Raw genomic sequence first — 16,864 nt, forward strand, 5'->3', positions numbered from 1 at the left:
GAATTTAATTCACAACCACCATGGTCTTAGGGTATTTACTATCTACCATGTACCGGAAATTATAGTAAGCTGTGTAGGGAATAAAAAAGAAAGTATATTATGCAGTTTCTGCCTTTGTGTTTCTCCTAATCTAATTGGATAGCTAAAAGCCTCTGAAGAAACTACAGGACAACAAGACAATATATAATAGAATGCTAAATTACAGGATTAAGTTAATAATTGGTGGATTCATTTTGTGTGACCCAGTTTTGGTCCTGTATTTGGTTTTCCTTTTTAAAAGTATAAGCAACAAGAAATGATAGTAATGTTAATGGGGAAAAAAAAGAGTTGGTTACTTCAAGCATTTGCCTAGATTTATTTTGGTATGACTCTTTTTTTGTTTGTAAGATTTTTCATTGTAACCATATGAAATTTTCTGAGAACGGACTCCTATGTCAGCATATAGATGTAAGAAGAACTTAATATTAGCCAAGATGCTACCTCTTTCCTTAATCTCACAGATTTGGCAAAGGCTCTATCCATCGTTTCTGATCTATGTCATCCAAGCCACCTCTCCACCCGGCGGTGAGAGGCGCTCAATCATTATTCGACTGCTCTAATTGCATCGTGCTATTTCTATGTATTAAAATCCTCTGTGCCAGGCCCTGTGCTCAGTGCTGACATACAATTCCTCATTTAACCTTCTCAACACTTCTGGGATATAGGTGCTAGTATTAGCTTCATTATATAGATAAGGAAACTGGGGCAGGTGGGTAAGTAACTTGCCTGGGAGTTTCCAGTGGTTCGCTATGGAACTCTGGCGATTAGCACGGAACTGGCACATCAGGCTTTCAGTAAGCCAGCTGAATGGCCGATTTCATATCCAATGGACAGTGAATGGTCTGCTCTTTACTTTTCTGGAGACAATATCCACATATCTTCTCTATACTTCACTACTTATGTGATCCTATGCAAGGCATTTAAGTTCTCTATCCTTTACCTTCTTTCTTTAGCAAATGCAGTTTCTAATATGAGTCTTCTTAGTTGGATTTTCAAATATGGGTAGTATAAGATAACAGCCATTGTTTATAAAGAAGTCACTGAATTGTTTTAGCGTGTTAAGGCGATTGCATGAATTGTTTGGGAATGTCTGGTAAGATTAGTTGAGAGGAGAGTCTTAGGCCACGTTTGAAGAAGAGGGCATGCTTGGGTGAATGGTATTTTGAATTTGAGTTAAGTTGGAGGAAAATAAAACCTCCTAGAATGAAATAGAATTGTTTCCTCTTATATTAAGATCCTCTTATGGCAAGGACATTTTTCAGTCTTAAATGAAATCCCCGAGGATGAGAAATAAGGAAGCCTTGTCTTTGAAACCAGGTTTTGTTCACGCAGCTGAATAAAAATCCAGCTTCTTTGGCACAGTGCCCTGGTATTGTTACAAAGCAGGTTCGTGCTTGCCTGCTACGGCCAGAAGAAAATCTTCACAATATGAGAAGCTGCCTATGATATGGAAGACAAATCCCTCTTTTAGGTGAGATGTTTGTCAGGACTAGAAAATGTCACTTGCATCTTCCTGGTGTGGTAGGATTAGCTGTTGGGGAGAGATGTTTTCCCCGGTGCCTCCCTCATGTTCTTGCAATTGCATCCTACAGGTTTTGCTTCCCCCGACTCATAAACCGAGATACTACCTGTACAGGACACAAGGAAGGCATGTGTGGTAGTCAAGAGCACAGAGCCAGACTGTCTGGCTTTGAATTCTTGCTTCCAGCTATGCCAACATATTTAACTTCTTGTGGGCCTCAGTTTCTCCATCTATAAAATGGGACTAATAACAGTACATGCCTAATGGAGTTGTGAGGATGAAATGCTTTTATGTCTGTGAAGCACTTAGAATAGTGTTTAGCATATAGTAGGTACTATGTATGTGTTGGCCATTAATACATGAAGTTTTTGTTAAAGAGAAAAATATATGTACCTGTGGCATAAATATATTGTTTGCCTTTTGACATCTGGGTTCAATCTTCATGCAAGCACGGTCTCTTTTAAGGTGCAAAAGGAGGAGGTGAAATAAATGAACAAGCGAAGGATGTTTTTAAAATACTTTTTCTGAAAATATTTTAAAATATGCTATTTACATTTATTCAAAAATCTGCGCATCTGTAATATTATAATTTCAGTTGAAATATCAGATTTCCCCTCATACCAGTATCTTGAATGACAGGACTTGGCAATCATACTTTTAAGAAAAATTTTCACTCTCATTTTACTTGTGCTGGCTTACCCCTCAAATCCCTCCATTAAATGTATTCATTAAATTCCTTTTAATTTTTTTTAATCTTAGGGAAAAAGGGAGAGAGAGAGAAACATTGATGTGAGAGACATACATCGATCTGCTGCCTCCCGTACATGCCCCAACAGGGGATTGAGCCTGCAACCTAGGTATGTACCCTGACCAGCAATCGAACCCACGACATTCCAGTGCATGGGACCACACTCCAACCAACCGAGTCACACCGGCCAGGGCCCTTTTAATTTTTTAATCTATATAGAACAGTGAGCCTAGGGTATTTTTCCTCCTGACTTATATCTGACCTTTGATTTCCTGTAGATTGTGATTGAGGGGGTTCTGTTCTAAGTTCTCTCTTTAAGTCAAGTGCTTAAACATAGACTCTACTTTTATTTGAAAACAATGAAAACATCATGTAATATTGCAGAACAGTTTTATACTTTCTTTTTTCAAAATTCATTTAAATTTTCTTTGGTTAAATAGGAATAGCTTTTCATCAAAATGTTCATTTGAAAGAAAAGCAGTGCTTGAGCAGAACTAACATGTTCATTTTCCCTCTAGGTGCTTCATCCATTTGAATGTTCGCTCCCTCCATCTGTATGTACTGTTATCCCTCTTGGACAACTGTTACAGCTTACTTGTGTTCACCCCCACCCCCATCCACCTTGGCACTCCCACAGCCAATTCACCTCACAACAGCTAGGATGATCTTTTAGAAATGTAAATTCAGTCATGTTCTCCCCCTTTTCAAAACTGCAATATCTTCTGTTTTAAAGATGTTTTTATTGATTTCAGAGAGAGGAAGGGAGAAGGAGAGAGAGATAGAAACATCAGTGATGAGAGAGAATCATAGATTGGCTTCCTCCTGTATGTCCCCTACTGGGGATCGCAAACCAGAAAACGGGGTGTGTGCCCTGATGGGGAACTGAGCTAATGGAATCGTGATCTTCTGATTCCTAGGTCAACACTCAACCACTGAGCCACGCTGGCTGGGCTCCGATGTCCTCCTTCTGCTTTCAGAATAAAATTTACCTTCTGTCCCTTGGACTTCAAGAGCCACCCTGCCTATTTCCTGCCATTCCCCTCCATGCTCCTTCCATTCCAGCTCTACTGCCTTCTCCCTCTCCCTTGAACTTAACAAGTTCATTTCTAGTTCAGATCTTGGCCCTTGCTGTTCCATTAACCTGGGACAATTTTCTCCAGAAAGTTTCAGGACTGACTTCCTCACTTCATTCAGATCTCTACTCAAATACCACTTTTTTTTCTGGTTACAACCTCTCCACATCATTTGTTAACTACTCTGTTTTATTTTTATTATGCCACTTATCATCATCTGGCATATCATATATTTACTTGTTTATTATTTGTTTTTCCCCACTATAATATAACCTCCGGAGAGTGTGAATTTTGCTATGTCTGCTGCTGTATTCCAGAATTTAGAAGAGAGTCTGGTTTATAGTGCACAATTAACATTTGATGAAGGAATGAATGGCTTGTTGAATGAATGAGTTTGGCAACCTAGGCAGCATTTATGGCTATCTTACGGATTGACATTATCTATGCTTTGGATGCAGAGATTTGGTTCTTCTTGGTTAGGTGATGAGAATATAGAAAAAGACTTTGCGAATTGCTTGAAACTGAGACTCCAAAGCAGAGCTTTCACCAGGTGATGTATTTTGGGAAATGATCGTAGAATGAAGAAGTGGAGTACTTGGAAAGAGAAAGATGGAAAAAGTAATACCTGTGGGCAACTGTAACTTAATCCCGTTGGGAAAACTTTGAGAAGTGGTATACAATACACCTGAGAATTGTGCACTGAGACACAGAAGAGTGGCAATGCCACGCAGTCCAGGATTGTACTAGTTGTTAACTCCCATCTACTGCAGTTTTGTGTGCGCATTGGAATGGCTGAGCAGTTTTACAGTGTTCATTTGGCTGCAGTGGGAAGACCTGCTGGAAGCTATGGTGAGGAGCTGTTAGGTTACATCTGTACACTGCTAGTTGCTAAAGCACCAGCTGGAGGAAAAAGGGGTGCAGGAGGATTGGAGATTGTGCTGCGCCAGCACGGCCAAGGGTGAACCTGAGTGGGGGCGGTGAAGGATTAGAAAAGACAGACAAGAGAATAAAGCTGAGGCTGGGTGGGACACTGCCCTCTCTGATGGAGAGAGACAGTGCCACAGACTACAAGCTGTGTCTTTATTTTATAGCCAGATTCCACGAGGCAAAGTAAGGGCGTGTTCAAGATGTTTACAACATTCTCGTGGGTTTCGATCCTACTCAATTACATGCACCTGAACTCTATCAAGCCCACATCACTCAGGCATATGGGGCATTGTGTTCAGACCATAGGTTCAAGCTTACAACTATAGCTGTTGGCTATAATTGTGCTGGGAGGGCTCTGCCCTCCAAGCTGGGACTTACACGTGGCAATGACAGGACTGTGCCCTCTCATTAGTCTGAGGCTTGAACCTGTCCAAACACTGTAGCCGCTCTCCACAGGAGATGGGTCACAAGAGGTTTCTGATAACATAATCTTCACTATTTTCCTCTTAACCATCTTAATCTGACTAAACTAGCTCTTCAAACTCTTTAAGGGCAGGGTTGAGCATTTTTTGGTTACCTCCAATACCTTGCATGATTTATAGTAGATGTTGAATAGATACTTCTTTACTATTTGACTGCCTTATTAGCATTACCCCATAGTCACTTAATTTTGATAGTACCCTTAAGTACTTTAAAAGCAAAAAATATATAGGCTAGTATACATAATCTATCAAAATGTAAAAAGGAAAGCAAATCAGTCAACCAATGGATTAATCAAATGCATTCTTTTTTGAAGGTGGGAGGGAGCAGCATTATTGGTACATGTTTCATATTCAATATAATTCACCTATTTAAAGTGTACAATTGAATGATTTTTTGTATATTTGAAGAGTTGTGCAACCATCACCACAGTCCATTTTAAAATGTTTTTCTTACCCCCCAAAGAAATTCTGAACTCTTTAGCAGTCATCATCCTTCCCTCTCATCTACCTCAAGCCCTAGGCAACCACTCACCTACATTTTGTCTTTATTGATGATTCTGGATATTTCAGATAAATGGAATCATATAACATATAGTTAAATGAACTCATAAATCTTGCACATACTAGTACACATTCATTGATTCATTAAACATGCATTTCCTGAGCACCCATGATGAACCAGGCACTATGCTAGGCATACAGGAGCCACAATGTTGAACATGTCACACCTGGTCTTAAACTACATTCTAATAGAGAAGACAGAAACAATTAAACAACAACAAAAACCTAGACAAACACATAAGATAATTACTGAGCTAAATGCTGTAATAAAAACATAGTATACAAATAGATAAAATTGATAGTGGGAAGGCACTTTGATTGAATTGTGAGGTCATGAGAAAAATGTCTCTAAGCGGTTGACATTATGCTGAACATGCAGGAACTGTCCACATGGAGATGGGAGAAGGGTGGTCTATGAAGAGCAGCGTTTGTACAGGCTCTGATTCAGGGAGGAATTTAGATTATTTGAGGAAGTGAAGGTAGACTACTGTGGCTAACAAAGCACAGAATAAATGTATTATGTGCATATAATACCTAGTTGAATTACCTAAAAATGAGAAAATTTATTGGCCTAGACTAGAGTCTTAGTTACAAAGTTGTGGGCCATCAGTTTGTAGAGAGTAGGATTCAGTTGTGAGAAGTTTTCCATGTTAGACTAAGAAGTCTAGACTTCATTCTGTAGGTAGTAGAGAGATATGCAGGCTTTCATAGGAGGGGAGTGATGTGAGGGAAGTGGTGTTTAAGGAACATGAATTTTTTATCTGCCTTCAGTGTGGACTTGAGGTGAACAGAATAGAATCACTCAGGCAAATAAACATTCTGTTAACACATACACTTTAGCCTCCATGTTGGAGAGTTATTTTTAAGATCTATTTCAGTATCTGTACCTAACAGTGACCATTTGTGGAGTGTCCTCAGTTTACAAATGGGGGAACAGGTTTAGCATCACTGGAAAGGAAAATCCTGATCTATGAGATTTTCATGTGTCTGAACAAATGGGTATCTACTCTCTGTGCTGTTATGTCCAATGATAGGAATTTTTGAATGGAAAAACGGGATGTGTAGCTTCTGACATCCAGGCACCTGGTACTCTTTTACATTATATGTGTGTCTTCAGGTTAATCCACCATGTAGGTACATTCTCAATGGCCAATATATGAGAAAGACATTTTAATGAAATAGGTTCAAAGTAAAGTCCTGAATTGTATTTGTTTGGGCAGATAAGAATAACACAAACATAGAAATTATGGAAAAGCATATATAATTAAAAGCATTACAGTACTTTGTGAACTTTAAGTGTTTTATTCCTAAGAATGGAGACAACAATACACATTGGAATCATTCATATGAATGTATGGGATGTTGAAAAGGAAATTACTGAGGGAACCTTGATTTGTAGTAGAAATCTGAAATGTAAGGTTGGAAGAAAACTTTCCAGACATGGTAACAACACAAGTTGGAGGAATGGGAATGATGTGGACTACTTAGTGAGCAGAGAGGCCCCAGGGAAAGAGCACAGACTCCAGTTAAAACCTTAGTGCTGCCACTTTCCAGCTGTGAGACCTGCGACATGAAATGCAACCTTCTCAGTCTCGTCATCTGCGTAATAGGGACACTAATGCTTGTCTTCAGAGTCTTCACTGAAGGTTTGACATGGTATAGGCTTTGGGCGTGGCAGTGAAGGTGTAGCAGTTACTATGGAACAATATAGATTCATTATTAATTCAGTCTATTCTTTCAATGAATGTGTGACTGTGCTAGACACTGTTCTTGGTTCAGAGGATGCAATAATTTATAAAACACTCTCATGGAGTTTATATTCTTGTGGATGAATGTATGGTGGAAGAAAAGAAAGAGCAGTGTAGCTGAAGCAGGAAAGGAAGGGTGAAGGAGTTGGTGAGGAGTGATGGATAAGATCAGAGAGGAAGGAGTGGCCAGATCATGTAGGGCCTTAAGGCACTGTAGTGGGCTGTGGTAAAGACATTGGATTTAACTGAGTGAAATGGGAAACCATTAAGATACTTGGAGGGAACAGTGCATTGTTTGACTTATGTAAAAGGCTCACTCTGGCTGCTCTGTAGGAACAAACCAGAGGGAGACAAGAGCAAAAGCATGGAGGATCTTGCAAGAAGTCCAAGTGAGAGGCAAGGGGGCTTTTGCGTCAGGTAGCGGTGCAGCTCTGCGATCCAATTGGGTGGATATGCTGCCGACAAGGAGTTGACATAATTTACTGATGGCTTTTAAAGTGTAAAAGAAAGGGTAATCAAACAAGATTCCTTCTCAATGGAGTTTCCATTTACAGAAATTAGGAGATGGAGGTAGCAGCAGGTATGGGAGGAATAATCGAGTTCTGCAGGACATATTAACTTTTAGATTCTTTAGGCTTCCAAATGGAACCAACTAACAGAAGTTGGATGTGTGCCTAGCTTTATGGAGAGAAATCTGCACTTAGATAATTTAAAAAATTCAATTAGAATAGGTTCAAGAGAGACTACAACAGGAAATTTAGACAGTAAATACAAACAGTTTTTTCAAGAAGTTTTTCTGTGAAGGAGAGCAAAGAAATGAATTAAGCAAGATCAAGAAAGCTTTTTTTAAAAAAAAAACAAGTAGGAGGAGATATAGTTTTTATTATGCTAATGGAAAAGAGCCAATAGAGGGGAAAATTGATATACTTGAACTTAGAGTTCATGTTAGAAGTTGTGACAAATATTTGAATAGTGGTTGATAATATATGGCTTTAAAAGCCAATGAATGACTTTAGACTGCAAAGGCAGCATGAAGCCTTTGTAGATGTTTGAATAGTGACATAAAAACCTATATGTGTGCCTATAGTGAAATTTACTGAATTGATTTATAAGTATTACTAGAGGCCCAGTGCACAAAAATTTGTGCACTCGGGCGGGGGGGGGGGGTCCCTTAGCCCGGCCTGTGCCCTCTTGCAGTCTGGGACCCCTGGGGGGATGACCACCTGCTGGCTTAGGCCTGCTCCTGGGGGGGGGGATTGGGCCTAAGCTGGCAATCAGACATCCCTCTGGCATCCCGGCAGCCCTCGGGGGATGTCCACTTGCCAGCGGGAAGCAGACCTAAGCTGCAGTCAGACATCCTTAGCGCTGCTGAGGAGGCAGGAGAGGCTCCCACCACCACCGCTGTACTGGCAGCCATCAGCTGAGCAGAGCTCCTCCATGTGGGAGCTCACTGACCACCAGAGGGCAGCTCCTGCATTGAGCGTCTGCCCCCTGGTGGTCAGTGTGTGTCATAGTGACCAGTCATTCCCAGTTGATCTGCTGTTAGGGTCAGTTTGCATATTACCCTTTTACTATATAGGATAGAGGCCTGGTGCATGGGTGGGGGCTGGCTGGATTGCCCTGAAGGGTGTCCCGGATCAGGGTTGGGGTCCCGCTTGGGTGCCTGGCCAGCCTGGGTGAGGGGCTGATGGCTGTTTGCAGGCTGGTCATACCCCCTTCAGGGTGGGGTCCCCACTGAGGTGCCTGACCAGCCTGGATGAGGGGCTGATGGCTATTTTCAGGCTGCCTGCACCTCCTTTAGGGTGGGGGTCCCCACTGGGGTGCCTGGCCAGTCTGGGTGAGGGGCTGAGGGCCGTTTTCAGGCTGGCTGGCAACTGAAGCTCCCAGGCTCTCCTTTTTTTTCTTTTTTCTTTTTATTTTGGGATTTATTTACCTTCTATAATTGAAACTTTGTTGCCGCTCCAGCTCCGAGGCCAGGGCCTGCTAAAAGCAGGTATCTGGGGTTTGTTTAGCTTCTATAATTGCAACTTTGTTGCTTAGAGTGGAGCTCAGAGCCCGGCTGCAGCAGGGAGGAAGCTTGGCTTCCTCCAACACTGGAGCAAGCAAGCCTCCTGCTCGCTTCAGCTGCGTGGCTGCCGGCCTCCATCTTGGTTGGGTTAATTTGCATATTCTGCTGATTAGCCAATGGGAAGCGTTGTGGAGGTATGGTCAATTACCATGTTTGTCTATTATTAGATTAGATTATCTCTGACACTCCCACCCATAAATATAAAATCTCTGCATTGTAAACAGCTCAACCTCAGGTAGATTTACAATGTACTGCATAGTATGTTAGTTCAGTTAATACTCCCAAGAGTCCCAGACAGTGTATATTATTGCTGACCACATTTTATAGATGAGGAAACTGAGGCCAGAGCCTGAGCAACTTTTCCTTGGCAACAGCTGTAAGTGGCTGAGCCAATAATTGAACCTAGACAGTGTGGTTCCATAATACAGCATGAAGCACCATGTTCTATTATCTTTTTTCATGTATCGTCTTCTAAATTATAATATTTTTTGACCCTGTTTATAGTTATTGTACTAGTGGCCCAGTGCACGAAATTCATGCACATTAAAAGGGAATTAATTAGAGGAAATATTTTAATATTGCTATTTTCCCTTTGTCTATAATAGAAGCGTCAGAGATGAAAGAAAATTAGTGAAATGTATATGAAAATCTTCCTTCTGTCAGAGTCTGGGGACCCAGAGTCAAGTCCCCGCCGACCTGCACAAGCTTCGAAATCGTGTGAGACCCAGACCTGGCCGGCCCCACCCCATCAAGCCCTTCAGGGTGGGAGGCACAGCCTCAGGTCCCCCATCAAGCCCCACCGGGCAGGGGGCATGGCCTCAGGTCCCCTGGCCTGGAGCCAGGGCGGGGGGCATGGCTTCAGGTCTGCCTGCCCTGCCTCAGGTCCCTCTGCCCCGGCGCGAGGGCACGAGGGCATGAGGGCGTGAGGGAGTGAGGGTGCGAGGACACAAGGGCGTGATGACCATTTGCATATTAGCTCTTTATTATATAGGATGAGGAGTTTAAAAAATTCACTATTTCCCTCACCTAACTAGTCTGCCTCTCCATTTCTAGTCTACAAATTATATTTTCTTTGTTATCACTCAAATATATTATAACATATCATTGTGCACAATTTATATATTGTACACACAAATTCTGTTTATATTCCTATACACCCCTTGATGTGTTGGTTAGGCGAAGATTGAAGTGGATTATAATGCTTTCTTCATAATAGTCACTTCATAATTGCATAGTACTTTATTGTTAACTAAGAACTACCACATAAACACTTTCATTTACTTCACATAACAACCCTGTGTGTTAGAATAGATATAAATATCTATTTATCCTTTTAAACAAATAAAGAATCATGGACTGATGGGAACTGGCACAGCGCTTAGCTCAAAGTAGATATTTAATAAATAGTTGAATAAAAGAATGAATGAACAAATGTTCACAGTCACAGTCATAAAGTTCTGAGAACAGAACAATAATTGAAAGCCGAGACTCCTGATTGCCAATCCAGGGCTTTTTTCATTACACTGCAGTTGTCTTGAAATGGTTTAATCCTTGTTTTTAAGTAAAATACTTTGGCTTCCAAGTACTAGCAGTTAAAATATAATCAAAGTGGTGAGATGGAATTCTCAACTTGCTGTATCTCAATTTAGACCTGGTTTTTTATTGGAGAGTTGTAGTGACACCACAGGTAGCAACCATTTTTTGGGGGGTCAATATTCAATTAATCTTTCAGCAGATTGTTAATAGAGACTGAATTGTAGGGAGTGCTGTTTGGGAGGTGAAATGAAGAAAAGACGATTCTCAATTACTGAAATCATAAAAATATTGAGGGTGATTATTTACACATTTCGGGTATGTTAGTAGTTTGGACTTGGGCACACTCCAGCCTGGATAATTACTATTTTTCCTTTGTGTAGCCTTCTCTCCATTTATTTTAATTGGGTATGAGGGCAATATGCTTTCTGGCAATCTATTTTGGAGCACTTCTATACATTTGCTTCAAATGATTAGATCTGCCAGATGCCACTCTTGAACTATGTCTGTTCTGGGGGCGGGTAAAGAAGTGTAGCTTCTCATATCTCTCTTCTAACACAAGCTGTGAGTTGGCTCCGGTCCTCCTCTCTGAGAAGGTGGTGTATAACATCGCTTCTGGATGAGGAAGGCATTTCAGTGGTGGTGCTGAGCGTGGTGCTGAGTTAGAGAGCGGGGAGCACATATTTTTATACTCTTGATTAGCCAGGAGTGATTTCCATAGCCAAGCAACTGTTGAAATGCTATGGGCATTTTCAAAGCCAATGTTATGTACAATGGTTAAAGTTTTGCTCTGTGGGGGAAAGTTACTGGGGGGTCCTGTGCTTTTCCATATGTTTTAGGCATGAGCCTTTTTTGGGGGAAGGAGGGATAACAGTTCATTTTTGTATGGGTACATGTTTTTAGTGTCTTTGTCCTCTACGGATTGCCAGGCATTTCCCCACATCTCGATGAGAGGGTACATACAATCTGATTTTCGAATGAATTCTATGCTGTTGCACAAAACTGATGAACACAGAGACATGAGGACCTTCTTACAACTAACACATCTTCGTGGGGAGCATCGAGATGGGGTGCTACTTAAAATTTGTCTTATTAAAGAGCACGCAATATAGAATGCTATTAACAAACATCCACCTTAATTTTTTTCTGGTTAAATACATCTATATCATGTGCTATGTATGAATCATTTGAGCAGCTGAAAACATCCTCATTTTTGAGGAAAAAAAATCTGGTCCTGTCCAGACATCTCTGCACCTACCTTATACCAAGGTGAGATCGTTTCCTTTGAAACAAGGATAAAAGCTCTATTTCCAAGTGTCAAAGTAGAATGTCTACATCAACTAAAAAGGTAGCCTTCTACTTCCTGCGGCACTTAGCAAAGAGCCCGGGCTTACATAGACCGCTCCTGCTGAAGCATGTTTGCAGCAGTATTTTGAGAAACATTTCAGCTCAAGAGACATATTAACTCTTCAGTACGTACTGAGTAGTCTCTAAACACTGTTGCTGGGGCCAAATTACATCACCAGAATACAGCATGTTTTGGCTAAAACCTTAATTTTCTGGTAGAATGTATTTTGATGAATATAATTAAATGTTATGTCCTTGGCTTTGGTCAGAGGCCAAGTTAAGAAACTGTTCTTTAAAGAATATTTCTTAAGCAAAATTGCAGTGTACTTAGCAGATATTTTCAATAAACATTGTTGAACTAATGAATGAATTAAAGACATTACGTACCCTGTGTGAAAAACTCCTCCAGGGTTTATTACCAGGAGAGTTTGTTTTTCCATATGGATTCACATACTTCTTTTGATTTCATTACTCCCTAAATGCTTTCTGATCCATTTTAATTTTTAACTTAGTTGTTTTATGTATTTTAATATTATAAAAAATTCTCTAGACTCTAAATCGTAGAGCACTTTAGAATTCATTTAGTCTATTTCACTATCTGCTGCCTGAAATGCTTCAAATCCAGTTGGGGAATGAGGAGGGCATAGATAGTAATGAAAAAGAAGCCAACAACAAAATAATTTTCCCCAAACAGCTCCTTCAGGAGAAAGAGAGCCTTCCTTTGAAACCTGTTGATGGAGGGTGCTTAGTTCAGTCCGGGGCACAGGATTGGTCCATAGTGGCACCCACAAATAAGCCCCCCAAAGTTTGGGCACTTTTACTAGGGCAACCCTACAACCTGGCCCTAACTCAGTGTATCCATCAGAAGCACCAATTCATCACTATGGGAAAAATACTAATTGAAAGAAAGGTTTCATTGCTGTGATGATTTATAATTTTTGACTTATTTTATGTGTTTTAAGCCTTAGGGAAGTTCATTGATTTTATTATTTTTATTTTTTTAATTTATCTTTATTGTTGGAAGTATTGCAGATGATTTTAATTTGCCTCTGCAAACACTTGTTGGGAGTCTCAATTTAAGGTGGGCAATTTACAAGAGCAGACTTTCCTCCTGAGCTTTCTGAGCACACTCTGTTGTGGGGCAACACTTCAGTGTTTATTCACTTCCTTCCGCCAAAGAGACCCTTCAGAAGATGTTACATTATTTTATTTACATATTTTGGTCATTTACTTTAGGGGGAGGAATAATTTAAGTGTGTTGAGATTAGCATATGTTGGGTTTAGATATTATTGTAATCTCAGAAGCACAACTTTCAACAGGTTACCTATTTAGGAAGCAACAGACTTTCTCGGACTCTGCAGGTTAGTGACTTGCAGGGGATCATATTTCTTGTCAGTTTCTAACGTAGGCAATCTGCATTTTGAACAAGGCAAACCACAAATTGTGCATGATACTCAGGCTGTGCAATAATGGGACCAGGCCCAGAGAGAAGTACATTTGCACATTTGCTCAGTGATGACATGACCAGAACCATTTATTCCTTTGTCCTGGACCTTGATGAATGCCTGGCTTGAAATGCAGGCAGCCATCTGTAGATACAGCACACACGTTAACAGAAACCAGTGGTACATTTGCTCACCCCTTATTGCTTTTTTTAATTCAGCGGCATGAAAGGAGGACACTGCAAGGAAGCACATTATGATTTACGAGTTGTGAAGCTGGCTGCACTAAGATTCTGAAAACCATACTGCAAGCTTATTTCCTTTGAAATTTGAAAAGAAAAAAACTTGTATTTTCTGTCCTCATTTATGAAATTGGATGCTTAAAAATGATAGCAAAATTATGATTTTAATGACTTAGTTTATATTTGGTAGAGGAAATTCAGCTACATAAGATGAGTTTCTGAAAGGAAATAATTTGTATATTCTGTTTGAAATAATTCCCCATGATGGAGGTCTTCTGGAGTTCATTTTCTTGACCAAGACGATCACTTTGTAGCAGATGATGGCTTTAGTGCTGAAGAATGTCAGCCTCTGACCTTGAAGATCTTGTCTTCTCCCTGGTTTTGCTTCTGTTAAGACCAATTTATATAATGTCATATTGTTATGTAATTATTCAAAATTTCAATAATTTTAGTTGGTATGCTTTTGACTCTTATACATTTATAAATGTATTTCTTGGCATTTAAAAAATATTTTAAAATCTCTCTTTTACATACCCTGCTCCTATTAGTCTGAGAGAAACAACTGTGAGAAGGAGGAAGGTGAAAATTACCAATGCATTTGTAGAGCGCTGTGTCACCAGAGCTCTGTTTTTGTAAGGAGTATTTGATTTCTGCTTGAATGAATACCGTGTACTGAATATCCAATTACATTTGGATCACATCACTATTGACCAACTAACCACACATGCACAAACATGTTTGAGTACGCACACTCAAACACACACACACACACATTCCTCCATACTATATAATAACACCTTTTATTTGATGCAATTACCCCTGTTAAGAAGATAGGGCGAGTTTTAGCACTGAAGAGATTAAGTGATTTTTTTCCAGGTCTCATGACCAGTAAGTGATGGGCCTTTCTGTAGACCTTTAATCATTTGACTTGGGTCCTGTCACTCCTTCACTCAGGAAATACACTGAACATGATACAACAGATGGTGTGTCACAGAGCCACTTTGTGTGTGTTATTTGGTGGTAATCAGGGAAAGCCATTAGCTTATTATTGTTATTAATACCAATATTATTTTTTCTCCTCAAGGGCTCTGGATGAGAAGACTGCTGCCTAACACTTTGTCCTTTTGGTTTTCAGGAGCTAAAGTGTACACAAAGCAAAATAAACTTCTAATGAAGATTATTTGCAAAATATTCCTGTGTTCCTTTATTCACTCATATTTAGGCCATATTATACATGTCAAAATAAGCCTGATATTCTCCCCAATCCTGAGGCATGGATCTATAGCTCTCAATGAAGGAACTAGTCTGTTAGACTGGGTTTCTCTCGTGTCAGACAGCATTGTCAGTCAACAGGCATGAAAGGTGGCTTCTAGAGAGTAAATTGCATGATCAACCCAACTTCACATTCAAAGCAACTTTCACCCTCTCCCTCTCTCTCAATTAAATTCTAGGACAGTGTTCTTTTCACTTTCCCCAAGTTAAGTCAAGGAGAGTCTGGCTTTAAAATACAAAATAGAATATTCATTTCCACTCCAATGCATATGGACTGAAGCTTTATGTTCTAACTTGCTAAACGCTATCGCAATTCTAATGAGACTTGGTAGATATTCCATTCATTCTGTTAGAAAACAAGCATCATGACTTAATGAGGACAAGTAGGTAACCACTGAAACATTTCCAAATTGTCAGTTCCGTACCCATTGTTGAACTCTACATGAAGTTATGTATATGTGTAAATTTATGCACAACGATGAATCTACTATAATTTATTTAAAACCTAAATAATATTCCATGTATAAAATATACAACTGAAGGAACAGAAACTGATACAGTGGAGAGTTCAATGTCAAGTTCTGAAGATGCCACCCAAAGGAAAAAGGGATTTTGGAAAAGAGGGGGATGGAGGAGCAGCCTCTGGGAGTGACAGTTTTGACAAGGAGTCTTGGGTCCCAAAGATGGTGGCAATGCAGTAAAGATCAAACACATTCTGTGTGAAAAACATGGAAAAATCATGGAAGCCTTGGAAAAGTTAAAGTCTGGAATGAGATTCAATGAAGCGGCTGCACAATCTAGTGAAGATGAAGCCGGGCTAGGGGCGACTTGGGTTGGATGCCAGAGGGCCCAGGGGGGGCCATTTGCAGAAGCAGCACTTGCCTTGCCTGTAAGTGGGTTGGACAAGCCTTTGTTTACAGACGCTCTGGTTAAGAAAAAAAAAGTGCATATATTATTATGGTTGAAGGGAGAAAATAAAATGGTATGGAAGACTGAAAAAACAAAAAACAACTGAAAATGCTTTCAGAATACTAAAGTCCCCCGAAGAGTCCTCATGGCTACTTCCTCTTTTGTGGCCTCAAATCTGAATGGGTCTCTAAAAAACCACAGGAAGGCTTTAGAAATACATGATGGGAAAAGGCAACTACCTTGGCTTTTAAAACTTACTTTTCTCATGCTTGCTAATGCCTTCCTTTAGCTGCCACTAAATAATTGAAGCGCATCTTTTTATACCTTGTTGAGCATGGCAGTGGAAAGAGCCACCTGAGTCAGAAGACCTGGGCTGTGCAATTCTTACAGCCTGCTAGTCTGTTTCCCACACAAGGGTGTGTGCTCTATGAGGGCAGGGACTGGGTGCTCTTTTCATTATTGGACCTTCAGCATCTATCATCATCCAAACAGACTTGATCCACACACACTTAAGTGCCTTCTTTGGGCCAGGCATTGTTCTATTTGCTGGCGATGGCACAGTGAAAGAAATGAACACAATCCTTGCTTTGATGGTGTTCACTCTCTAGTGGGAAGATCTATGTGATTAAGCGCTTTGATGGATAATACAGCAGAGTGTGTGAAGCACAGTGCTACTAAGAGGGGTACGGAAGCCCCCCCTGCTAAATGGGCACTTGAGCAAAGCCAGGGATGAGCCTTGTGAATATCTGGGGATAGAGAGCTCAGGCAGAGAAAGCAGCAAGAGACCCTGGGATGCTTGGTGTGCTCACAGAACAGTAATAATAATAAACATACACACACAAAATGAATACGCCTGAGATCATAGAGGTGTTTGTATTAGGACTTGGGGCTATTAGCTTTATCCGTTTGGCTTTTAAGCTTGTTTTCGGCCTCTGAACAGGATATTGCAC

General features: G+C 40.4%; 1 protein-coding gene and 1 pseudogene across 1 annotated transcript in view; both read left to right on the forward strand.

Annotated features, from left to right (window-relative positions):
* FAM19A2 (family with sequence similarity 19 member A2, C-C motif chemokine like) overlaps positions 1-16,864 on the forward strand; it is a 448,103-nt gene that overhangs the window by 188,830 nt on the left and 242,409 nt on the right. The window lies entirely within an intron of this gene.
* LOC102429130 lies at positions 15,560-15,983 on the forward strand (annotated as a pseudogene).

This window comes from Myotis lucifugus, unplaced genomic scaffold, assembly GCF_000147115.1.
Source record: "Myotis lucifugus unplaced genomic scaffold, Myoluc2.0 scaffold_323, whole genome shotgun sequence".
NCBI classification, from domain to species: Eukaryota; Metazoa; Chordata; class Mammalia; order Chiroptera; family Vespertilionidae; genus Myotis; species Myotis lucifugus.